Here is a 24,942-nt window from a genome sequence, read left to right on the forward strand (position 1 = left end):
CCTGTCAAAACCAGCTTTTGACACTTCCTCTAGACAGGACCCTCCTCAGCATCCCTCACCTTCATCCTGCTTATAAACACAGCAGAGTGCTTACCCTCTCTGGTTCATGATCTCCTCTGAAATAAGTAGCATGCTTTACCCTCGGATTCCTAAATTACATGTTGAACACAAAATGCCCTGGAATGACTCCTTCCCATCCTGTGATTCTCCTCTTGGCTGCAGTCCTGTCCTCCTGGTATCCTAATACATCTCTGGCACTGTGTTCCCTCTTTCTAAGCTCATACTCTCCCATAGCCTTCTTTCCTCTCTGGCCCTTATGAACTATCCTATCCTTCTGGCCAACTAGTCTTTTCCCGTCATGCCACCACTTCCAAGTCATTTATCTTCCCTGTGAGTGTCCTGACCTCATCAACAGCACTGTGCTGTTGAACAGCCTCAATTTCCAACAAGGCTTCCATGCTCTCACCAAAGCCTACTCTTCTTCGCAGACTGCTAAGGACCTGGAATCCTGTCCTCCTCCTCTCCAGACCTGTGCCCAGCCTGGGTGTCCTGTCTTCCTCCTATTCTATTTCATCCCTCTCAATGTCTTGTCTTCCCCCTGGGCTCCTAGGATCCCTGAGTCTCCTGACCTACTGAAAAGTCCAGCCATAATCCCCAGACATCTCCCCTCTTTCTGGTCTCCCTATAGGGCCTGCTACCTAGGATTCTGCCTTAGTCCACCTTTGAACCCTGAGTTTGGAGACCTATCCCTCCTCTCCAGCCATTTGCTCTGTTACCCTTGTGCCTCCAACATTTCAAAGTAAATGTTGGCCATTACCCAGCCAGCTACTATGTCCTTAGCCAAATGACCACCTCTCTAAGGTGCTCTCCACCACTAAGCCTCCTCTGGATTTTGCTGGCCTGGAGACCTAGATTCCTAGAAGCCCTCAGACAGCTTCTGGTAAAATGGTATCCTGCTCTCCCCAGGACCTTCATTCCCTTCTGATCCTTCCTACTTACCAAAAACTCTGACTCTTTCTTGAGAATCCCTCCCCTAGATACAGTATTTCCAACTTTGCAGACTTCTCCATTTCTCACAAACCCCTGCTACTCCCCATAACATCCTCCCACACTGTTCTTCAAGCATTCTGTCTTAGTTTCTTGTGAACCCTGCTCCCCCACTCTTCTCTATAATAACACTAACACAGGCTTCTATTTTTCCTGTCCTCCTTCTCCTGTCTTCTAGCTCCAGTCACTCAACATCTTTGTGTCTTTAGGGATGCTCTTTAGAGACTCAGGACCAACCAACCCTTACCTGAAGCCTGCAGATCTCTTGCTACCCTCCCCAAGCTACTTAAGTGCTCATGTCCCTTGGGACCTCTGGAACCTGCTACCCTCAACTACAATCTCCTGTCCTCCTGCTTAAAACTTATGTCCCGCTGCTGCTGATGCTACTGTTGCTGCTGCTGATGATGATGATGATGATTAAGATTGGTTTTTTGAGGAAGGGTTTCTTTGTGTATCCCAGTTTTCTGCAACTTTTTCAGTACACTAGTCTGTCCTCGAATATAGAGCTCTCCCTGCACCCGCCTCCCTAGTGCTGAAATTAAAGATTGCCATGCACAGTTCCCTCCACTACTTCTTGGCCTAACAGACACCATGATTTCCACACAAGACTTCCTTGCCCAACATGCTAGCATCCATTTCATGCTCTAACCCTGAAACCCTCCTCTATAGGTACCTTCCCTCCTCCCTCGTCTAAGTATTTTACCCTGCCATAGCAATGCAACCTGCCTCTTCTCAATTCCCTCTACACAAATTCCTAACTTTCACAAATGTTCCACTCTCCACTGTTTAGAATCTCATCCTCACCAAAACCTCCTTCTAGTATTGTTCTTCAAACATCACAAGTATAGACTAAACTCTTCCCTATTACTAAAAATTCCTTTTCAAGAAGCATTACCAATTTTCTCTGAGTGCTGTCTTTGCCTGTGTACATGCACTAAAAGTTAAGTGAATATAGACCAGAAGGGGGCGTTGATTCTCTTTAGGATTGCAGTTACAGACTGTTGTGAGCCTCATATGGCTACTTGGAATCCAACTTTAGGGCCTCCAGAAGAGAAGACTGTTGTTCTTACTGCTGAGCCAAATGTCCAGCCCCAAACTTTCTCATTCTCTCAGAACTTGAAATTAGTCTCCAGCCTACTTTCTTACAGCAGGCTACCATTTCTATCAGGAGAGGTTATCATTTTCCCTTCCCATCTGTCTTCTCTTTCCCAGTTTTTCTGACAGGCCCAGCTTCCAGTCATACACATGCCTCCTATCACAGATGTTTCTCCTGCCTACATCCTCACCATTTTCTCCCACATTGCTTTGTGCGCATCTGTACATCCTCCTGGTCTCTTCTCTAGATGTCTGTCCTTTCCTGACAGTCTATCAATCATGTGAGCCTCCAATCCTTCTGCAGAGAATCTCGTGTTTTCCTCCTAGGTTTCTGCTCCTCGACAGTTTTGATTCTCACAAACCAGATAGAAGCCTCCTCTACATCCTTCATCTCCATTCTGCCCACATAATCCAGCCTAGTGTCGATCCTCCCTAGTTAGAGATCCTTTCTTCAGCATAAATTCCAACCTCCTTGTACAATATGTGAACTAGCCTGCTGTTGCTTACTCCAATCCTTTCAATTTTCTCCCTGCTGTATCCCTGTCTTCCTTCCATGCTGCCAAGTATGCAGCCTTCCTCTTCAGGACTCTGATCTTCCCTTTGACTCCTACTCTCTCTGTAGCCTTCTCTTCTCCAGGTCCCTGTCCTCCTCCCTGTCCTTCTAAGCCCTCCTGCCCTTCCCATGTCTCCAGGAACCTCCTGTCTTACTCCCCAGCCTTTTTTCCTCTTGGTGTGTATCCTGTCCCGAGGAACACTGTGTCCCAGGATGGTCTCTGAATGTCTCCAGTAGTTTCAGACTCATGTCAAAGCCCTGTGCGTACACACATACCTATAAAACCCCAGACATTAGCCCTCCACACCCAGCATATCTCATCATCCAGTCAGCCTCCTTGCCTACTACTCCCTCCAAAATCCTGACTTCCTCTGTTCCCTAGGTACACACTGAGCCTCCTTTCCTCTTGCACAGTCTTGCCATCTGCTACGACATCTTGAGTCTCCTCACACAGCCCTGACACCTAGATTTCTCCCTTATCTCAGCCCCTGACAGAGAATTCCCGATACTACTGACTTCCTCTCTAGAACTGCCCTCTTACCCCCAAAACATTCTTGACAATTCAGCCCAGGCTTTCTCTTTTAGGAAGTCACCAATACTGTCCTATAGTCTACCAACAAGCTATCTTTCTGTTCTCCATCTACTGAGTTTCTACTGGACCCCCCTGGTCCAGATTCCTAGACACCTGGGACTGCTTGTGGTCACTAGTGTCTTTTTCTCTCCCAGGAAAACACTTTCTTCCAAAAAATTTCTCACCGCAGAAGGCTTTTCCCACTATCCTCAGGTCTAGCATTTCCAATCTCCTAGACTTTGGCCCTCACTTCCCACTTCTGGCCTCTACCCTTGACATGTGTTCACCCTGTCCTTCCTGCATTCCCTCTTAGTTTACAGCAACCGCCTGTATCTCCTTCCCTCCTCTCCATCATCCTCCTAATCTCTTTCCCAAACCTGTGCTTTTCCAGACTCTCATTCCCTTCTCTTTATATACCCCATCTTCTTGACCCTTCTGTTGTCCCAGAGCCTCTTTCTCTCCTCAAGAATATTTGGTCCCCATTTTGAGCCTCCACTCCCTCTGATACCCTCCTTAGTCTACTCATGTTCTTGTGTCTCTGGGGACCTCCTGGAACTTAATACCCTCACCATGTACCTCCTTATCTTCTTGCCCAGCCTATGTGTCCTTTCATAGCCCTCGGGTTTCCCCACTAGCCTCTTTCCCCCTGATTCTTTATTTCCAGAGCCTGTGCACACCACGCACTAGTCAGGTACAGCAAACAGTTCACCTTCTGCCAGGTCTTCTCTAGTCTTATGATACCCTTCTTATTTTCCTTACTGAAACTCTCCTGGTGTGTCTGCTGACATGTCAATTTATCCCTTTTCCCTGGTACCCTGTCACCTCGAGCATCATGGCCTCAGTTCTGTCTTCTTTCCACCCTATCCTTCTGACTCCCCTCTAAGCTACCTGCATTCTTCACCACCCTTGAGTGTCTGGCTTCTTCCCCGAACTCCTGTCCTGTCCCTGAGTTTTCTGTACTCTTCCTCAACCTTTAGCATCCTGCTCCATATTATGCCACTTTGGTGTGCCTCCTCCTCTCCTCATCATCACCTTTCTTCTGTCCTCTTGTACTCTTCCCCAGAGAATGAGGAGAAGCATCATTATCTCTCTGTCCTTCCTCCTCTGTCAACTAAACTTCCATTAAATCCACTATAGCTTTCCACTCTACCGTTTACGCTCTTTTCCTTCTGGTCATCAGGGTCCTGCCCTTCTTCCCAGACTCTTGGACTCTTCCTAATATTCAAAACCTTCCAGGCTTTCCTCTTCATCCTCCAATGTTTGCCCTGAGTTTGCCCTGCTCCCTCACCTTCCTCATCATACTTCTGCCTCTCTCTCTCCTTCTATCTTCTCTAGATACTTCTATCCTCTACTTCCTGCCCTTAAACAGAGTCTCTGATCCCTTCTCCTTAGACTTCTACAACCTGGGAGTCTTCTCTTCTCAGCCATTTTATGCCTCTATTCTCCTTTCACCTCCATAGCTGTCCTGTCACTCCCCATTCTCTACCCCTCTCATGAAGCCTTACCCTACACACCAGCCTCCTATCCGCATGTACAACTCCTAGCTCCCTTGAGCCCTCTTTCATCCCCTAGTGTCCTTCAGCTCTCCCAGAGCTTTCTACCACCATCAAGTTTTCACCTGCTTCCTCAGTCTCCTGTCTTCTTCCCCAGACTCCCTCCCTTCCATTTAACCTCAGACTCTTCTCATTTCCATGGGTCCTCTTCTTTAGCCTTCTACTTCCTCGCAGCCCTTTGGCTAGCCTCTACTTCTTGCTCTGCAGCTAATGTTCCTACACACCCTCACAGATCCTTATTCTTCTCCTCCTCATCCTGCTCTCTTCTCCCAGCTTCATGCTTTCCCCCGAGCAGCCTGCTCTTCTTTTGTCTTGCTCCTTCCCTCTGTCCTTCTTAACCTCACTGCTTCCTTCACTCCCTTCCTTAGATCCTGCACTGGACTCATTTCCTTTCTTCCTTCTGGCCCTCCTGACTTCCTTTATGCCTTTCTTTCCTCAGTTCCATCATTTTGCTCTCATCTACCCTTCCTTCTCTTCTGCCTTCTCTGTTTCTTATTCCTTTTCCACGAGCCTCTTGCACTGTTCCTCATCCCTGGACCCTCTGTTAGTCTCCTAAAATACCATCTACCTTAGATTCTGTCCTCATCTCCAGTGTCTTACCCCTAGCCTGCTGATATACAACTCTTCTTGATGACCTCCTCAGGCTTCCCCCCTTGCTGTTCTTTTACACCTCCCCTTAGCACCCTGCCTTGGTCCTTACTGTCCTGTCCTCTCCCAACCTGCAAACTCCTCTCAGCATTGGACCTTTCTCCCCAGACTTCTACCCTCTTTTCTTCCTATAGCCTCCTTCTAAAGCCCTCCAGGCCTGTGCTCCTAGCCTATGTCTTTACTCTTAAGCCGTCTGCCTCCTTTAGCCTCTCTTTACCTGACCTGTTTTCCTACCTCCCCATCCCTGCCCCATCTCTCCAACAATGGCCATAAACAGCCTAATCCTCCCTGCCTGAGTCTCAGCTCTTCCTACCAGACATTCAGAGCCTCTTCCCATTGTTGTAAGATCCTCTTGGCTTCTGATCTGACTCCCTGCCTCCTCCCCAGCTTCCCACTCTCCCCTTGGAAGGGCCCCTCCTCTACAATCTTAGCACCATTCTTTCCCACACCAGCCTAGTCTCCCTGGAGCATGTAACCCGCCTTCCCCTCAGACCACTCATTTCCTCCTGAAACACTGTGCCATGCCTAGCCTTCAGCCCTCTCTTTCTTTTGATCCTGTCAGTTCCTGCCCTGTCATCGTTATACCCTGCCAAGAGTGCAGCCCTCCTCTCGAGCACTCTGCCCCTCACTTGACTCCTACTCACTCATTAGATTTAGGTTTCTCCGTTATCTGTAGGCGTTCCCTGCCCTCTGCTCCCCTAGGCTTCTAACATATCCGGGAATCTTTTGACTTACTCCCCAGTCTTTTGGCATGTGGATGGGTGCCTTATGCTCAACAGATTCCATACCCTAGAACCATCTCTGAATCACCGCCCTATGGATCCCTAGGCTTCCATCCTTCTGTGAACTCACTGTGCTCACCCATACCCACATAAGCACTTAGGAACCGTGCCTGCTGTCCTCCTAAGCAGTCTTGCCACTCTCCCAGGGCTTCTGCCCTCCTTTCTGTTCCCCCTATGCATCCCTGATACCTAGACTTCTGCCTTATTTCAGAGTCCTATTCACCAAGCCTGGGCCGTCAGCCCTCCTCCCTTGCCATTTACTTTCTTGATCCTCATCCTCCAACATTTTACCCCAGACCTTTGCCATGCTCTAGCCAGCTACCCTGCCCTTAGCAACTTGCCAGTTGTAGCTTTCTGCTTGCCATATCCTAAGCCTCCAGTGGATCACACTGTTCTTGCTTCCAGAATACGACACACCCTGGGAACTCTTCTAGCCCCCAATATTCTACTGTTTTGTTTGTTTCTCTCTTTTGTTTTTCAAGACACGGTTTCTCGGTGTAACCCCAGCTGTCCTAGACTCACCTATTAGATCAGGGTGCCTTGAGTGTAGAGATCTGGTTCCTCTGCCTCCCAGAGTGCTGGCATTACAGGCTTGCACCACTGCACCCGGCTCTATAGTCTACTGCTTCAGGGAACTTCTTTCCCTTGTCTCAAGCCTTCTCACTAGACACAGACTGACCCACTACTGAACCAAAGATTTCCTGTCTTCCAGACATATGCTACCTATCACCTCCAGCCTCCATGTGAAACCCATGAAGGCTCAACCCTTGTCCCTCCTGCATTCCTCCCTAGTTTCATGCTCTCCCACTGTTTGCTTCTCTCCTCCTCATTCACACCCATACACAGATCCCCATTTTTCTGCTTTTCTCAATACTCCTTTGCTACTCTTTTAGACCGAGGAGCCTCACAGCCCTTCTGTCCTCCTACCCTCCTCCAGATCATTCATCTCCCCTCGGTGCATTCAACCCTCCTGCTGCCCTCCTAAGAAGCCTCACACCCCCATACACCACAAGAACCCCTCACCTTGCTACCCTAACCAGAGCCTCTTCCTAACCTGTTCAATCATTGTGGCTCTTCCCACACTCCTGACCACAGTGAGAGCCTCTTGATCTTCTCTTCAGGCACCTGTGCTTTTGCCCAGCCTCCAACCAATGCCCTGATACTGAAACCCTCGAGACAAGCCTTACACAGTATCCTGAGCTGCATTTGACTTCCTTTCTGAACCCTTCCCATGTCCTCCTCTGTCCCCCAATTAGGGCTTTCCTGCAGATGGAGCTTAAGGGCTTTCTCCCTTCTCACAAATCTCTTTACTAGTTGACCTCCTCAGCCTGACCACCAGGGCCTCCTAACCTTCATTCTCTAGTCTACATGTTTACTTTTCTTCCCACAGTGCCTCCTGCTCACCTCCACAGATGTCTGCCCTCCACTCTACCCTTCTTTCTGTATCTCCTCCCAAGCCACCATTCATCTGAGCCTCCTCCCTTCCTGCAGAGCCACCCCATGTCATCTTCCCATGCTTCCCCACCTTAACTCCCTCACAGGCTGACATCCTTCCCTCCATTCTTCATCCTCTTTCTTCCTTTCCACTACAGCCTAGCGGCTAATTTCTCTGCTTCAGTATCCTCCGAGGAGAATCCAAACCTTCTTTGCTTTCAGACTTCTCACCTCCTGGTTTAACACATGACCTTCACTGCCCTTGTGCTCTCTGCTCCCCTTGAAGTTTCTGTCTGTTGGTGCCCTGTCCTCTTACTATCTTAACAAAAATGTTGCCCCTCTCTCCAACGCTTGGCCTCTCTTAGGCTTTTATGCTTTAACCTTCTCTTCCCCTCCCTGGCCCCTACTGTCTACCCTGCCCTTCTTTCCTACTAGCCTTTCAACATCTCCCTCAACTTCCTACCTTTCTCACCAGACCTTTTTCCTCCCAATGAGAAGAGTTCTGTCCTCCTCAACGCCACTGTACCCTCAGTATTTCTCTGGCTCTGAACCCAAGCTTCCATCCTCTCAGAAACTCCCTCCACATCCCTGCAGCCACCAAAGCCTCCAACCTCTTACCCTCCAATGTGGGGAACTAACTTCTCTTTGCCCATCCAGTCATTTTCAGTCTGCTACCCTCTATCAGCATGCTGACCTCTTTTGGCCTCATCAGCTTAGCATGAGCTTCCTGCTCTCCTGAGTAGAAACTTCCCAGACTCCCCAGACTTTTCCCTTTCTTGGCAGTCTCCCTACCCAGCCCAGATACCTATACATCTGCCTTATCTCAGTCTCCTCTCCAGCAGCTATGAGCTTCCTGCCTCCTCTCCAGCCATTTCAACGACTGACCCTCACCCTGCTCAATGCACACTCTAATTTGTTTTTCACTACCTAGTTGTGTTGTGTTGTCATACGTTTTGATGACCACCGAGTATGTCTTCTATGTCATGGACACAGTGGGTGATGGCCATTGTTTGCTATCACAGTATAACAGTCATTGTGTAATGGCCACTGGGTGATGACCATTAAGTGATGAGTAGACCTCCAGTCTAGTCTTCAGCCTCCAACTCCCAACGCTACACTGGATCCTCCTGACTCCACATTCTGATTCCTATACACCTTGGGACTACTGGGCACCCCATGTCCTCCTCTCCCAATCATTCTCATTCTCCTTCCCATCATTTCCACATGCCCATCTCCTATCATTCCCTGATCATCCTGCTCCCAGCGACAGGATTTCTAATGCTCTAGACTTCTGACATCACCTCCAGCCTCTTCCTCCTCTTCATGACACCTGCTCACCCTCTGTCCCTTCTACACTCATTCTCAGCTTCTTGCTCTGCCACTTCTCCCTACCATCATTGTCAGCCTTTTGCTTTTCACTATTCCCCTTCAAATTTCCCTTTGCCTCTGTCTTCATCATCCTTCTGCCTTCTCACAGCCTCCTACTCTCCTACACATCAATTGGCACCCATCCCCTCCATTCAACCTTCTGATGGCTTCCCCAACCTATCTGATCCTTTACTACTGAACCTAGGAACCTGCTGCCACCTGGTGCCCTCCCCCTGAACTTTTTGTCTTCTTTGATCTCTTTGCACCTCTACTAAGCTGCAGGACCTATCAAGGTGTGTCTTGACCTCCTTGCTAGACATGTTTCTCCCCCTGACCGTCCAATCCATGCTCTGACACTAAAGTCCTCCTTCTGCAGGCACCTTGTCTCTTCTCTCGTCTGGGCTTACATGTCACCCTCCTATAGCATTCTAAGCTTCCCTTGGCTTCCTGATCTCCTCCCCAGACTCCTACCATCCAATAGCCTAGTATATTCCCTGTACCTAATCTATACCAGAACATCCCCCCAGTACTCAGTGTCCCAACTATCACTGCAGTAAAGGAACATCTTTCCTATTATTAAAATATTGCCTATTCTTTAAAAATATTACAAAAGCTCTGTGACTAGCTCGGCAGGTGCCATTGGTCTAAGTAACAGATACACTGGTGGTCTCAGGGAAGTCTGGACGATGACATGGAATCCCTTGGGAAGGGAGAGGCCTGTGTATTTGAGATCCCATGAGGGTACATGGAAGTGAACCTTGGACATCTGGAGAAGCAGATTATCGTCCTGAATTCTGACCCATGGTTCTAGCATGAGATTCCCCTAGGCTGTTTGAACTTTTGGCTCCAACGTTCGATGAAGCTTCTCCTTCAGTCTCAGCTGTTTTAACCTCTCCTGGGCAGAACCGCCACCTTCTCCTTAACCTCCTGCCAAATGCCAGACCTTCTACTATGCCACCGGTCCTGTCCTACTGCTCTCATTCTCAGCCTCCTTCCCTCCTGCAGAGCCTAAGCTCACCTCCACATACACCTGTCCTCCTAGCCTCCTTTCTGTCCCTCCTGCTAAGCTACCATCAGTTCAATACACCACCTCCTTCTGACGTTCTCTTGGCGTCCCCCTCATCTCTCCCAGTTTTGATTCTCCACTAAGGTTGGGACTCTCCCCTGCAGCACTCATTCCCATCCTTCTTTCCTCCCCATCCTATATCAATCCTGCCTAGTTTATCCCTAGGTAATCCACCCTACAATACCAATCCTATATTCCCCCAACACTCCTAACCTCCATGTGAAACACTCCACTCATAATCCACTTTGTGCTCTCTCCACCCAGAGTCCCCTGTGGGTAGCTGTCCTGTCCCCCAGACATCCTGCCCTCCATGTCAGCACTCTGCTCTCCACATCCCTTCTCTTTTCCTGTTAGCCTTCGCTTCTCATCCTTGGCCCTTGCCTTCCTTTCCTCCAAGCCTTCCAGAGTCTGAATCTCCTACCTCACTCCCAGGCTCCTGTCTTAGGAGTGACTGTCTTACCCTCCTCAGACAGTCTCTCACTCTCCTTCAGGATTCTAGATTCCCATGAACTCACTGTACATCCTCAGAGCCTTCACAACCTCTACCCTCATGCCCTCCATTCTGGTACCCTGCACTCACACAGGCCATAGTGTTATCATTCTCAGTGACTCTAATCTCTCTCAAAATCCCAATCTCCTCTCTCTGCCTAGGCACACACTGAGCTTTAGGGTGTCCTAAGGAGACTTCTGCACTCCCCTGACGTCGCCTTACACAACACAGATGCCTACACTTCTGGCTTCCCCCAGCCTCTGGCCAGTGAGTCCTGAGGCCCTAACAATACACCCTAGCCATTTGCCCCCATACCACTGCACCTCTGACACTTCAACACAGATGTGGTTCTTTACCTGGGAAGCTGTATCCAACTGACCTTTCCCTTCTGCCCTCTGCTTCCCAAGTCTGAACTGGATGTTCTCAGGAAGATAGCAGAACCCTAGATACCCTGTACTGCTTCTGGAACACCATGTACTGCTCTACCCATGAACTTCCTTCCATCCTTCCAGGCTTCTTAACTGTTCTGAATTCTTACTCTCCATCTAACATCCATCCTGACACTGAACATCTCCAGTCTTCCAGATTTCTGTCATCACTTCCCATTTCTACCAATGACATCTGCTCAAGACCTGTCAATCCTGTATCCGTCCTTTGAGTTTTGCAGTGACTCTGTGTCTCCTGCCCTCCTCTCCATCCACCTGCTAACATGTTTCCTGGGATTCTTCTTTACCCTATTCTGATTTTTCTCTTTTTCAGCAGCCTAACACCATCCTTCTGCCATCCCAAACCCTCAGGGATCCTTAGGATCATTCAACCTCATCCCCTGCTTGCAACTTTCCTAATATTCTCATCGGTCGACTTACCTGCCTCTTAGGGTCTGATACTCTTACCCTAGTTCTCCTGTCCTCCAGGCCAGTCTTTGCATCTTGCCTTCCTTGTGAGATTTCTTTGCCGAGACACAAGCCTCCAATTCATGTTCCGTCCCATCTCCATAGGAAAATTTCCTCATGTCTATTCTAGGCTTATTAGGTTTCCTTTGCACTCTAAGCTTCCCACGACTTCCACCCCCCTTCCCTATCCTCAATTAAAATTCCACCGTACAGTGGTTCCTAATTCCAGTAGTCACTGAATTTTCTTTCAATGGCCACCTTACCCGTGTACATTATCTCAGCACGCAAGTGCACAAATGGTTCCAGGATACTGTAGAAGATATTGCTGATTCCATGGGAGTGAAGATTCACAGTGTTCTGAGTCCCATGTGGATCCTTTGAGTCAGACTTGGCCTGTGGAGGTGCAGAGAGTAGTCCTGAGTGCTGAGCCAGATAGCCACACCCACAATCGCCTTGTCTACCCCAAATGGTGGCCCTAATTCCTGAACCATTTCTACAGGAAGATTCCATTGTCCTATGAATGTATCTTTCCCCTCACCCTGATTCACTCAGCCTCCAGGCTAAATCCTGCTCCTCCTCCCTTCCTTCATTGCTTCCTGCTTATCTCCACACAATCTAGGCCTTCTACCTAGGTCTCTGCTATTTCCTTCCATCCTACCACCCATAGGAGACACCTCTCCTCCTGCAGAGAACTCCCTGATCTTTTCCCAGGCTTCCTGTCAATACCAGCTTTTGACACTTCCTCTAGACAGGACCCTCCTCAGCATCCCTCACCTTCATCCTGCTTATAAACCCAGCAGAGTGCTTACCCTCTCTGGTTCATGATCTCCTCTGAAATAAGTAGCATGCTTTACCCTCGGATTCCTAAATTACATGTTGAACACAAAATGCCCTGGAATGACTCCTTCCCATCCTGTGATTCTCCTCTTGGCTGCAGTCCTGTCCTCCTGGTATCCTAATACATCTCTGGCACTGTGTTCCCTCTTTCTAAGTTCATACTCTCCCATAGCCTTCTTTCCTCTCTGGCCCTTATGAACTATCCTATCCTTCTGGCCAACTAGTCTTTTCCCGTCATGCCACCACTTCCAAGTCATTTATCTTCCCTGTGAGTGTCCTGACCTCATCGACAGCACTGTGCTATTGAACAGCCTCAATTTCCAACAAGGCTTCCATGCTCCCACCAAAGCCTGCTCTTCTTCGCAGACTGCTAAGGACCTGGAATCCTGTCCTCCTCCTCTCCAGACCTGTGCCCAGCCTGGGTGTCCTGTCTTCCTCCTATTCTATTTCATCCCTCTCAATGTCTTGTCTTCCCCCTGGGCTCCTAGGATCCCTGAGTCTCCTGACCTACGGAAAGTCCAGCCATAATCCCCAAACTTCTCCCCTCTTTCTGGTCTCCCTATAGGGCCTGCTACCTAGGATTCTGCCTTAGTACACCTTTGAACCCTGAGTCTGGAAACCTATCCCTCAACTCCAGCCATTTGCTCTGTTACCCTTGAGCCTCCAACATTTCAAAGTAAATGTTGGCCATTACCCAGCCAGCTAGTATGTCCTTAGCCAAATGACCACCTCTCTAAGGTGCTCTCCACCACTAAGCCTCCACTGCATTTTGCTGGCTTGGAGACCTAGATTCCTAGAAGCCCTCAGACAGCTTCTGGTAAAATGGTATCCTGCTCTCCCCAGGACCTTCATTCCCTTCTGATCCTTCCTACTTACCAAAAAATCTGACCCTTTCTTGAGAATCCTTCCCCTAGATACAGTATTTCCAACTTTGCAGACTTCTCCATTTCTCACAAACCCCTGCTACTCCCCATAACATCCTCCCACACTGTTCTTCAAGCATTCTGTCTTAGTTTCTTGTGAACCCTGTCTCCTCCACTCTTCTCTATAATCCCACTAACACAGGCTTCTATTTTTCCTGTCCTCCTTCTCCTGTCTTCTAGCTCCAGTCACTCAACATCTTTGTGTCTTTAGGGATGCTCTTTAGAGACTCAGGACCAACCAACCCTTACCTGAAGCCTGCAGATCTCTTGCTACCCTCCCCAAGCTACTTAAGTGCTCATGTCCCTTGGGACCTCTGGAACCTGCTACCCTCAACTACAATCTCCTGTCCTGCTGCTTAGACCTTATGTCCCCCTACTGATGATGCTACTGTTGCTGCTGCTGCTGCTGCTGATGATGATTAGGATTGGTTTTTTGAGGTAGGGTTTCATTGTGTATCCCAGTGTTCTGCAACTTTTTCAGTACACTAGTCTGTCCTCGAATATAGAGCTCTCCCTGCACCCGCCTCCCTAGTGCTGAAATTAAAGATTGCCATGCACAGTTCCCTCCACTCCTTCTGGGCCTAACAGAGACCATGATTTCCACACAAGACTTCCTTGCCCAACATCCTAGCATCCATTTCATGCTCTAATCCTGAAACCCTCCTCTATAGGTACCTTCCCTCCTCCCTCGTCTAAGTATTTTACCCTGCCATAGCAATGCAACCTGCCCCTTCTCAATTCCCTCTACACAAATTCCTAACTTTCACAAATGTTCCTCTCTCCACTGTTTAGAATCTCATCCTCACCAGAACCTCCTTCTAGTATTGTTCTCCAAACATAACAAGTATACACTAAACTCTTCCCTATTACTAAAAATTACTTCTCAAGAAGCATTACCAATTTTCTCTGAGTGCTGTCCTTTGCCTGTGTACATGCACTAAACGTTAAGTGAATATAGACAAGAAGGGGGTGTTGAATCTCTTCAGGATTGCAGTTTCAGACTGTTGTGAGCCTCATATGGCTACTTGGAATCCAACTTTAGGGCCTCCAGAAGAGAAGACTGTTGTTCTTAGTGCTCAGCCAAATGTCCAGCCCCAAACTTTCTCATTCTCTCTGAACTTGAAATTAGTCTCCAGCCTACTTTCTTACAGCAGGCTACCATTTTTATGAGAAGAGGCTACCATTTTCCCTTCCCATCTGTCTTCTCTTTCCCAGTTTTTCTGACAGGCCCAGCTTCCAGTCAAACACAAGCCTCCTATCACAGATGTTTCTCCTGCCTACATCCTCACCATTTTCTCCCACATTGCTTTGTGCGCATCTGTACATCCTCCTGGTCTCTTCTCTAGATGTCTGTCCTTTCCTGACAGTCTATCAATCATGTGAGCCTCCAATGCTTCTGCAGAGAAACTCCTGTTTTCCTCCCAGGTTTCTGCTCCTCGACAGTTTTGATTCTCCCAAACCAGATAGAAGCCTCCTCTACATCCTCCATCTCCATTGTGCCCACATAATCCAGCCTAGTGTCTATCCTCCCTAGTTCGAGATCTTTTCTCCAGCATAAATTCCAAAAATCTTGTACAATATGTGAACTAGCCTGCTGTTGCTTACTCCAATCCTTTCAATTTTCTCCCTGCTGTATCCCTGTCTTCCTGCCATGCTGCCATGTATGCAGCCTTCCTCTTCAGGACTCTGATCTTCCCTTTGACTCCTACTCTCTCTGTAGCCTTCTCTTCTCCAGGTCCCTGTCCTCCTCCCTGTCCTTCTAGACCTTTCTGCCCTTCCCAAGTCTCCAGGAACCTCCTGTTTTACGCCCCAGCCTTTTATCCTCTTGGTGTGTATCCTGTCACGAGGAACGCAGTGTCCCGGGATGGTCTCTGAATTTCTCCAGTAGTTTCAGACTCATGTCGAAGCCCTGTGCGTCCACACATACCTATAAAACCCCAGACATTAGCCCTCTACACCCAGCATATCTCATCATCCAGTCATCTTCCTTGCCTACTACTCTCCCTCCAAAATCCTGACTTCCTCAGTTCCCTAGGCACACGCTGAGCCTCCTTTCCTCTTTACAGTCTTGCCATCTGCTACGACATCTCGAGTCTCCTTACACAGCCCTGACACCTAGATTTCTCCCTTATCTCAGCCCCTGACAGAGAATTCCTGATACTATTGACTTCCTCTCTAGACACTGCCCTCTTACCCCCAAAACATTCTTGACAATTCAGCCCAGGCTTTCTCTTTTAGGAAGTCACCAATACTGTCCTATAGTCTACCAACAAGCTATCTTTCTGTTCTCCATCTACTGAGTTTCTACTGGACCCCCCTGGTCCAGATTCCTAGACACCTGGGACTGCTTGTGGTCACTAGTGTCTTTTTCTCTCCCAGGAAAACACTTTCCTCCAAAAAATTTCTCCCCGCAGGAAGCTTTTCCCACTATCCTCAGGTCTAGCATTTCCAATCTCCTAGACTTTGGCCCTCACTTCCCACTTCTGGCCTCTACCCGTGACATGTGTTCACCCTGTTCTTCCTGCATTCCCTCTTAGTTTACAGCAACTGCCTGTATCTCTTTCCCTCCTCTCCATCATCCTCCTAATCTCTTTCCCAAACCTGTGCTTTTCCAGACTCTCATTCCCTTCTCTTTATATACCCCATCTTCTTGACCCTTCTGTTGTCCCAGAGCCTCTTTCTCTCCTCAAGAATATTTGGTCCCCATTTTGAGCCTCCACTCCCTCTGATACCCTTCTTAGTCTACTCATGTTCTTGTGTCTCTGGGGACCTCCTGGGACTTAATACCCTCAACGTGTACCTCCTTATCTTCTTGCCCAGCCTATGTATCCTTTCATAGCCTTTGAGGTTTCCCCACTAGCCTCTTTCCCCCTGATTCTTTATTTCCAGAGCCTGTACACACCACACACTAGTCAGGTACAGCAAACAGTTCACCTTCTGCCAGGTCTTCTCTAGTCTTATGATACCCTTCCTATTTTCCTTACTAACAACCTCCTGGTGTGTCTGCTGACATGTTAATTTATCCCTTTTCCCTGGTACCCTGTCACCTCCAGCATCATGGCCTCAGTTCTGTCTTCTTTCCACCCCATCCTTCTAACTCCCCTCTAAGCTACCTGCATTCTTCACCACCCTCCAGTGTCTGGCTTCTTCCCCGAGCTCCTGTCCTGTCCTGAGCTTTCTGTACTCTTCCTCAACCTTTAGCATCCTGCTCCATATTATGCCACTTTGGTGTGCCTCCTCCTCTCCTCATCATCACCTTTCTTCTGTCCTCTTGTACTCTTCCCCAGAGAATGAGCAGAAGCATCATTATCTCTCTGTCCTTCCTCCTCCGTCTACTGAACTTCCATTAAATCCACTATAGCTTTCCACTCTACCGTTTAGGCTCTTTTCCGTTTGGTCATCAGGGTCCTGCCCTTCTGCCCAGACTCTTGGACTCTTCCTAATATTCAAAACTTCCCAGGCTTTCCTCTTCATCCTCCAATGTTTGCCCTGAGTTTGCCCTGCTCCCTCACCTTCCTCATCATACTTCTGGCTCTCTCTCTCCTTCTATCTTCTCTAGATACTTCTATCCTCTACTTCCTGCCCTTAAACAGAGTCTCTGACCCCTTCTCCTTAGACTTCAACAACCTGGGAGTCTTCTCTTCTCAGCCATTTTATGCCTCTATTCTCCTTTCACCTCCATAGCTGTCCTGTCACTCCCCATTCTCTACCCCTCTCATGAAGCCTTACCCTACACACCAGCCTCCTATCCGCATGTACAACTCCTAGCTCCCTTGAGTCCTCTTTCATCCCCTAGTGTCCTTCAGCTCTCACAGAGCTTTCAATCACCATCAAGTTTTCACACGCTTCCTCAGTCTCCTGTGTTCTTCCCCAGACTCCCTCCCTTCCATTTAGCCTCAGACTCTTCTCATTTCCATGGGTCCTCTTCTTTAGCCTTCTACTGCCTCGGAACCCTTTGGCTAGCCTCTACTTCTTGCTCTGCAGCTAATGTTCCTACACACCCTCACAGATCCTTATTCTTCTTCTCCTCATCCTGCTCGCTTCTCCCAGCTTCATGCTTTCCCCCGAGCAGCCTGCTCTTCTTTTGTCTTGCTCCTTCCCTCTGTCCTTCTTAACCTCACTGCTTCCTTCACTCCCTTCCTTAGATCCTGCACTGGACTCATTTCCTTTCTTCCTTCTGGCCCTCCTGACTTCCTTTATGCCTTTCTTTCCTCAGTTCCATCATTTTGCTCTCATCTACCCTTCCTTCTCTTCTGCCTTCTCTGTTTCTTATTCTTTTTCCACGAGCCTCTTGCACTGCTCCTCATCCCTGGACCTTCTGTTAGTCTCCTAACAAACCATCTACCTTAGACTCTGTCCTCATCTCCAGCATCTTACCCCTAGCCTGCTGATATACAACTCTTCTTGATGAACTCCTCAGGCTTCCCCCCTTGCTGTTCTTTTACACCTCCCCTTAGCACCCTGCCTTGGTCCTTACTGTCCTGTCCTCTCCCAACCTGCAAACTCCTCTCAGCATTGGACCTTTCTCCCCAGACTTCTACCCTCTTTTCTTCCTATAGCCTCCTTCTAAAGCCCTCCAGGCCTGTGCTCCTAGCCTATGTCTTTACTCTTAAGCCATCTGCCTCCTTTAGCCTCTCTTTACCTGACCTGTTTTCCCACCTCCCCATCCCTGCCCCATCTCTCCAACAATGGCCATAAACAGCCTAATCCTCCCTGCCTGAGTCTCGGCTCTTCTGACCAGACATTCAGAGCCTCTTCCCATTGTTGTAAGATCCTCTTGGCTTCTGACCTGGCTCCCTGCCTCCTCCCCAGCTTCCCACTCTACCCTTGAAAGGGCCCCTCCTCAATAATCTTAGCACCATTCTTTCCCACACCAGCCTAGTCTCCCTGGAGCATCTAACCCGCCTTCCCCTCACACTACTCATTTCCTCCTGAAACACTGTGCCATGCCTAGCCTTCAGCCCTCTCTTTCTTTTGATCCTGTCAGTTCCTGCCCTGTCATCCTTATACCCTGCCAAGAGTGCAGCCCTCCTCTCGAGCACTCTGCCCCTCACTTGACTCCTACTCACTCATTAGATTTAGGTTTCTCCCTTATCTGTATGCGTTCCCTGCCCTCTGCTCCCGTAGGCTTCTAACATATCCGGGAATCTTTTGCCTTACTCCCCAGTCTTTTGGCATGTGGATGAGTGCCTTATGCTCAACAGCTTCCATACCCTAGAACCATCTCTGAATCACCGCCCTATGGATCCCTAGGCTTCCATCCTCCTGTGAACTCACTATGCTCACCCATACCCACATAAGCACTTAGGAACCTTGCCTTCTGTCCTCCTGAGCAGTCTTGCCACTCTCCCAGGGCTTCTGCCCTCCTTTCCGTTCCCCCTATGCATCCCTGATACCTAGACTTGTGCCTTATTTCAAAGTCCTATTCACCAAGCCTGGGCCTTCAGCCCTCCTCCCTTGGCATTTACTTTCTTGAACCTCATCCTCCAACATTTTACCCCAGACCTTTGCCATGCTCTAGCCAGCTACACTGCCCTTAGCAACTTGCCCTCTTTAGCTTTCTGCTTGCCATATCCTAAGCCTCCAGTGGATCTTACTGTTCTCACTTCCAGAACACGACACACCCTGGGAACTCTTCTAGTTCCCAATATTCTACTGTTTTGTTTGTTTCTATGTTTTATTTTTCGAGAAACAGTTTCTCTCTGTAACCCCGGCTGTCCTGGATTCACTTTTTAGATCAGGCTACCTTGAGTGTAAAGATCTGGCTTCGTCTGCCTCCCAGAGTGCTGGCATTACAGGCTTGCACCACTGCACCCAGCTCAATAGTCTACTGCTTCAGGGAACTTCTTTCCCTTGTCTCAAGCCTTCTCACTAGACCCAGACTAACCCACTACTGAACCAAAGATTTCCTGTCTTCCAGACATATGCTACCTATCACCTCCAGCCACCATGTGAAACTCATGAAGGCTCAACCCTTGTCCCTCCTGCATTCCTCCCTAGTTTCATGCTCTCCCACTGTTTGCTTCACTCCTCCCCATCCACACCCATACACAGATCCCCATTTTTCTGCTGTTCTCAATACTCCTTTGCTACTCTTTTAGACCGAGGAACCTCACAGCCCTTCTGTCCTCCTACCCTCCTCCAGATCATTCATCTCCCCTCGGTGCATTCAACCTTCCTGCTGCCCTCCTAAGAATCCTCACACCCCCATACACCACAAGAACCCCTCACCTTGCTACCCTAACCAGAGCCTCTTCTCATCCTGTTCAGTCACTGTGGCTCTTCCCACACTCCTGACCACAGCGAGAGCCTCTTGAACTACTCTTCCGGCACCTGTGCTTTTTCCCAGCCTCCAACCCATACCCTGATACTGAAAGCCTCCTTGAGACAAGCCTTACACAGTATCCTAAGCTGCCTTTGACTTCCTATCTGACCCCTTTCCATGTCCTCCTCTGTCCCCCAATTAGGGCTTTCTTGCAGATGGAGCTTAAGGGGTTTCTGCCTTCTCACAAAGCTCTTTACCTTCCCTGGGCTACCTGACCTCCTCAGCCTGAACATGAAGGCCTTACAACGTTCATTCTCCAGTCTACATGTTTAATTTTCTTCCCACAGTGCCTCGTGCTCACCTCCACAGATGTCTGCCCTCCACTCTACCCTTCTTTCTGTATCTCCTCCCATGTCACCATTCATTTGAGCCTCCTCCTATCCTGCAGAGCCGTCCCCCTCATCTTCCCATGCTTCACCACCTTAACTCCCTCACAGGCTGACATCCTTCCCTCCATTCTTCATCCTCTTTCTTCCTTTCCACTACAGCCTAGCGGCTAATTTCTCTGCTTCAGTATCCTCCGAGGAGAATCCAAACCTTCTTCGCTTTCAGTCTTCTCACCTCCTGGTTTAACACATGACCTTCACTGCCCTTGTGATCTCTGCTCCCCTTGAAGCTTCTGTCTGTTGGTGCCCTGTCCTCTTACTATCTTAACAAAAATGTTGCCCCTCTCTCCAACGCTTGGCCTCTCTTAGGCTTTTATGCTTTAACCTTCTCTTCCCCTCCCTGGCCCCTACTGTCTACCCTGCCCTTCTTTCCTACTAGCCTTTCAACATCTCCCTCAACTTCCTACATTTCTCACCAGACCTTTTTCCTCCCAATGAGAAGAGTTCTGTCCTCCTCAACGCCACTGTGCCCTCAGTATTTCTTTGGCTCTGAACCCAAGCTTCCATTCTCTCAGAAACTCCCTCCACATCCCTGCAGCCACCAAAGCTTCCAACCTCTTACCCTCCAATGTGGGGAACTAACTTCTCTTTGCCCATCCTGTCATTTTCAGTCTGCTACCCTCTATCAGCATGCTGACCTCTTTTGGCCTCATCAGCTTACCATGAGCTTCCTGCTCTCCTGAGTAGAAACTTCCCAAACTCCCCAGACTTTTCCCTTTCTTGGCAGTCTCCCTACCCAGCCCAGATACCTACATATCTGCCTTATCTCAGTCTGCTCTCCAGCAGCAATGAGCTTTCTGACTCCTCTCCAGCCATTTCAACGACTGACCCTCACCCTGTTCAAAGCTCACTCAAATTTGTTTTTCACTACCTAGTTGTGTTGTGTTGTCATACGTTTTGATGACCACCGAGTATGTCTTCAATGTCATGGACACGGTGTGCGATGGCCATTGTTTGCTATCACAGTATAACAAGTCATTGTGTAATGGCCACTGGGTGATGACCATTAAGTGATGAGTAGACCTTCAGTCTCGTCTTCAGCCTCCAACTCCCAACGCTACACTGGATCCTCCTGACGCCACATTCTGATTCCTATACAACTTGGGACTACTGGGTACCCCATGTCCTCCTCTCCCAATCATTCTCATTCTCCTTCCCATCATTTCCACATGCCCATCTCCTATCATTCCCTGATCATCCTGCTCCCAGCGACAGGATTTCTAATGCTCTAGACTTCTAACATCACCTCCAGCCTCTTCCTCCTCTTCATGACACCTGCTCACCCTCTGTCCCTTCTACACTCATTCTCAGCTTCTTGCTCTGCTACTCTTCCCTACCATCATTGTCAGCCTTTTGCTTTTCACTATTCCCCTACAAAATTCGCTTTGCCTCTGTCTTCATCATCCTTCTGCCTTCCCACAGCCTCCTACTCTCCTACACATCAGTTGGCCCCCATCCCCTCCATTCAACCTCCTGATGGCTTCCTCAACCTATCTGATCCTTTACTACTGAACCTAGGAACCTGCTGCCACCTGGTGCCCTCCCCCTGAACTTTTTGTCTTCTTTGATCTCTTTGCACCTCTACTAAGCTGCAGGACCTATCAAGGTGTGTCTTGACCTCCTTGCTAGACATGTTTCTCCCCCTGACCGTCCAATCCATGCTCTGACACTAAAGTCCTCCTTCTGCAGGCACCTTGTCTCTTCTCTCGTCTGGGCTTACATGTCACCCTCCTATAGCATTCTAAGCTTCCCTTGGCTTCCTGATCTCCTCCCCAGACTCCTACCATCCAATAGCCTAGTATATTCCCTGTACCTAATCTATACCAGAACATCCCCCCAGTACTCAGTGTCCCAACTATCACTGCAGTAAAGGAACATCTTTCCTATTATTAAAATATTGCCTATTCTTTAAAAATATTACAAAAGCTCTGTGACTAGCTCTGCAGGTGCCATTGGTCTAAGTAACAGATACACTGGTGGTCCCAAAGAAGTCTGGACGATGACAGCGAATCCCTAGGGAAGGGAGAGGCCTGTGTATTTGAGATCCCATGAGGGTACATGGAAGTGAACCTTGGACATCTGGAGAAGCAGATTATCGTCCTGAATTCTGACCCATGGTTCTAGCATGAGATTTCCCTAGGCTGTTTGAACTTTTGGCTCCAACATTCCATGAAGCTTCTCCTTCAGTCTCAGCTGTTTTAACCTCTTCTATTTAGAACCCCGACCTTCTCCTTAACCTCCTTCCGAATGCCAGACCTTCTACTATGCCACCGGTCCTGTCCTCCTGCTCTCATTCTCACCCTCCTTCCCTCCTGCAGAGCCCAAGCTCACCTCCACATACACCTGTCCTCTTAGCCTCCTTTCTGTCCCTCCTGCTAAGCTACCATCAGTTCAATACACCACCTCCTTCTGACGTTCTCTTGGCGTCCCCCTCATCTCTCCCAGTTTTGATTCTCCACTAAGGTTGGGACTCTCCCCTGCATCCCTCATTCCCATCCTTCTTTCCTCCCCATCCTATATCAATCCTGCCTAGGTTATCCCTAGGTAATCCACCCTACAGTACCAATCCTATATTCCCCCAACACTCCTAACCTCCATGTGTAACACTCCACTCATAAACCACTTTGTGCTCTCTCCACCCAGAGTCCCCTGTGGGTAGCTGTCCTGACCCCCAGATATCCTGCCCTCCATGTCAGCACTCTGCTCTCCACATCCCTTCTCTTTTCCTGTTAGCCTTCGCTTCTCATCCTTGGCCCTTGCCTTCCTTTCCTCCAAGCCTTCCAGAGTCTGAATCTCCTACCTCACTCCCAGGCTCCTGTCTTAGGAGTGACTGTCTTACCCTCCTCAGACAGTCTCTCACTCTCCTTCAGGATTCTAGAATCCCATGAACTCACTGTACATCCTCAGAGCCTTCACAGCCTCTACCCTCATGCCCTCCATTCTGGTAGCCTGCACTCACACAGGCCATAGTGTTATCATTCTCAGCAACTCTAATCTCTCTCAAAATCCCAATCTCCTCTCTCTGCCTAGGCACACACTGAGCTTTAGGGTGTCCTAAGGAGACTTCTGCACTCCCCTGACGTCGCCCTACACAACACGGATGCCTACACTTATGGCTTCCCCCAGCCTCTGGCCAGTGAGTCCTGAGGCCCTAACCTTACACCCTAGCCATTTGCCCCCATACCACTGCACCTCTGACACTTCAACCCAGATGTGGTTCTTTACCTAGGAAGCTGTATCCAACTGACCTTTCCCTTCTGCCCTCTGCTTCCCAAGTCTGAACTGGATGTTCTCAGGAAAATAGCAGAACCCTAGATACCCTGTTCTGCTTCTGGAACACCATGTACTGCTCTACCCATGAACTTCCTTCCATCCTCCCAGGCTTCTTAACTGTTCTGAATTCTTACTCTCTGTCTAACATCCATCCTGACACTGAACATCTCCAGTCTTCCAGATTTCCGTCATCACTTCCCATTTCTACCAATGACATCTGCTCAAGACCTGTCAATCCTGTATCTGTCCTTTGAGTTTTGCAGTGACTCTGTGTATCCTGCCCTCCTTTCTATCCACCTGATAACATGTTTCCTGGGATTCTTCTTTACCCTATTCTGATTTTTCTCTTTTTCAGCGGCCTAACACCATCCTTTTGCCTTCCCACATCCTCAGGAATCCTTAGGATCATTCAACCTCATCCCCAGATTGCAACTTTCATAATATTCTCATCGGTCAACATACCTGCCTCTTGGGGTGTGTTACTCTTATGCAGTTCTCCTATCCTCCTGACCAGTCTTTGCATCTTGCCTTCCTTGTGAGATTTTTTTGCCCAGACCCAAGCCTCAAATTCATGTTCTGTCCCATTTCCATAGGAAAATTTCCTCTTGTCTGTTCTAAGCTTATTAGTTTTCCTTTGCACTCTAAGCTTCCCAAGACTTCCACCCCTCTCCCCTTCCCTATCCTCAATTAAAATTCCACCGTACAGTGGTTCCTAATTCCAGTAGTCACTGAATTGTCTTTCAATGGCCACCTTACCGTTGTACATGATCTCAGCACGCAAGTGTAAAATGGTTCCAGGATACTGTAGAAGACATTGCTGATTCAATGGGAGTGAAGTTTCACAGTGTTCTGAGCCCATGTGGGTCCTTTGAATCAGACTTGGCCTGTGGAGGTGCAGAGAGTAGTCCTGAGTGCTGAGGGAGATAGCCACACCCAGAATCGCCTTGTCTACCCAAAATGGTTGTCCTAATTCCTGAACCATTTCTACAGCAAGATTCTATTATCCTATGAATGTGTCTTTTCCCTCACCCTGATTCACTCAGCCTCCAGGCTAAATCCTGCTCCTCCTCCCCTGCTTCATTGCTTCCTGCTTATCTCCACACAATCTAGACCTTCTACCTCGGTCTCTGCTATTTCCTTCCATCCTACCACCCATGGGAGACTCCTCTCCTCCTGCAAAGAACTCCCTGATCTTTTCCCAGGCTTCCTGTCAATACCAGCTTTTGACACTTCCTCTAGACAGGACCCTCCTCAGCATCCCTCACCTTCATCCTGCTTATAAACACAGCAGAGTGCTTACCCTCTCTGGTTCATGATCTCCTCTGAAATAAGTAGCATGCTTTACCCTCGGATTCCTAACTTACATGTTGAACACAAAATGCCCTGGAATGACTCCTTCCCATCCTGTGATTCTCCTCTTGGCTGCAGTCCTGTCCTCCTGGTATCCTAATACATCTCTGGCACTGTGTTCCCTCTTTCTAAGCTCATACTCTCCCATAGCCTTCTTTCCTCTCTGGCCCTTATGAACTATCCTATCCTTCTGGCCAACTAGTCTTTTCCCATCATGCTACCACTTCCAATTCATTTATCTTCCCTATGAGTGCCCTGACCTCATCAACAGCACTGTGCTATTGAACAGCCTCAATTTCCAACAAGGCTTCCATGCTCCCACCAAAGCCTGCACTTCCTCCCAGACTG

General features: G+C 48.7%; 1 long non-coding RNA gene across 1 annotated transcript in view; it reads right to left on the reverse strand.

Moving 5' to 3' along the window:
- The window catches only part of LOC132650063 (uncharacterized), a 56,140-nt gene that overhangs the window by 24,022 nt on the left and 7,176 nt on the right, over positions 1-24,942 (reverse strand). Inside the window, exons 2-3 of the long non-coding RNA XR_009588416.1 lie at positions 24,001-24,128; positions 11,764-11,893 (exon numbers count right to left, since the gene is read on the reverse strand). This is a non-coding gene — a long non-coding RNA (uncharacterized LOC132650063). The remainder of the gene's footprint in view (positions 1-11,763; positions 11,894-24,000; positions 24,129-24,942) is intronic.

Source organism: Meriones unguiculatus, chromosome X (assembly GCF_030254825.1).
Source record: "Meriones unguiculatus strain TT.TT164.6M chromosome X, Bangor_MerUng_6.1, whole genome shotgun sequence".
Classification (NCBI taxonomy): Eukaryota; Metazoa; Chordata; class Mammalia; order Rodentia; family Muridae; genus Meriones; species Meriones unguiculatus.